Here is a 1,488-nt window from a genome sequence, read left to right on the forward strand (position 1 = left end):
GCAGTGTCCATTTTCTAAAATAAGTAAATAAAAAGGATTTCTTGCGGGGCATGTTTTGGCGTCAGCAATTGATCTTAGTAAACCATAAATAATCACAGTAAGAACGAATGGGTATTAAGGGCTTATCAGTCACTGTGACCTGCAACTTGTAGCCATCATAAATTAAACCCTTTGACTCCGGGAATATCACTACGACCCCCGTTTCAAGGATTTCAAAATCAGGGCTCTAGGAAGTTAAATTGCTCCTACAGGGTTGCGAAGGGGCTGGCCGTAAGGTGCTGGTACTGGCCGGAACAGGACACTTTGCGCTAACGCACCTGCGTGGCCCACACCAGAGCTTATTCACAAGGACGGCATTTAATCCAGTAGACCCCAGCCCAAAGTCGTGCGAGAAATCAACGCAAAAGGAAGGGTTTTTATTAAAATTCAAATCGCCAACTCCTCCCGGTGGCGACCCTCCGAGGACACTGCCCAACTAAGCTCTCTGGAGTTTCTGATATCAGGACATCGGAACTACGTTCTCCGAACCCCAATGAACCTAGCCTCTGATGTCAAAGTCCATAGAGGGGTGCAAAGAACATGGCCTTGGCCTCCAAGCAGTTCCTGGCGGTGTGAGCTGGAAACGGAGAGGCAGAGCTTGCACCCCCGCGGTCTCTAAAATGCCCAGGACCGACACACGCCGTGTGCCCCCGGGAGCTCGTAATTGGGGTTTCCTGTGCATCATCCGCTTAGTCCACAGTGACCTTGGGGTCGGGGACTTCGTGCTGAAGCGCACGGACTCCGTGGACCTCCTGGCCCCCTACGCGGGACTCCCGCGGGCCGGGCCGTGCACCTGTGCGGACGTCGCCTCCAGCCCGGCAGGAAGGGAGCGCGCGCGCCCGGCGGGGATGCTGACTCAGCCCGGCCGCTCGCATTCCTTCCGCGCAACGCGGATGCTGCTGCAGCGGCAGAGGGGGGTTACCCAAGGCTCCCGGAGCGGCCGGGCAGCTCGGAGCATCCATTGCGGCACTCCCTCCCCACCCTCGGAAAGGGAACTGTGGAGGGGCGCGAGTTGACGAAATCGGGGGAAGTGGGCGCCGGAGGAGGAACTCCAGCCCCGCGCGCGCGGCTCACACCCAAACTGGAAGGAACCTGTTCTGCCCGGGGCTGCGCGGAGCCAGTACAGCCGCGAACCCCGCGCAAGACCAGCCACGGCGCGCGTCCCCTCTCCCGGCTAAATCCTCCAGTCCCCAGGGCGCGGGCGGGGCTGGCGGTGGGTGCAAGGGAGCCGGCGCTCCCAACACCCGTGCACTTGCATTGCGGCAAAGTGCGGAAATCTAGGCGGGCCAGGCAAGCCCCGGTGGGGGCTGACTGGGGGGTCGTGTCAAGGACCCCGGCGGCGTTGGCGGGAGCGGCCCGCGCCGGACCGCGACGCTGTTACCTTCGGTGACCCCCAGCCCCGGTGGCAGGCGAGCGGACGCGCGCCGGCGCGGCCCCGATCCACGTGGG

At 61.6% G+C, this 1,488-nt stretch overlaps 1 protein-coding gene across 4 annotated transcripts in view; it reads right to left on the reverse strand.

The window, feature by feature from the left end:
- The window catches only part of ARSG (arylsulfatase G), a 141,413-nt gene that overhangs the window by 106,853 nt on the left and 33,072 nt on the right, over positions 1-1,488 (reverse strand). Inside the window, exon 1 of one of the 4 annotated variants that reach the window (XM_027771148.1) lies at positions 1,421-1,486. The exons of 2 other annotated variants lie outside the window; for them this stretch is intronic. The gene's annotated coding sequence lies outside the window, so the exon portion shown is untranslated. Of the gene's footprint in view, positions 1-1,420; positions 1,487-1,488 lie in introns of those variants that run through there. One more of the 4 variants, XM_027771146.1, reaches the window with a different exon arrangement.

Source organism: Tupaia chinensis, unplaced genomic scaffold, assembly GCF_000334495.1.
Source record: "Tupaia chinensis unplaced genomic scaffold, TupChi_1.0 Scaffold000187_1, whole genome shotgun sequence".
Classification (NCBI taxonomy): Eukaryota; Metazoa; Chordata; class Mammalia; order Scandentia; family Tupaiidae; genus Tupaia; species Tupaia belangeri.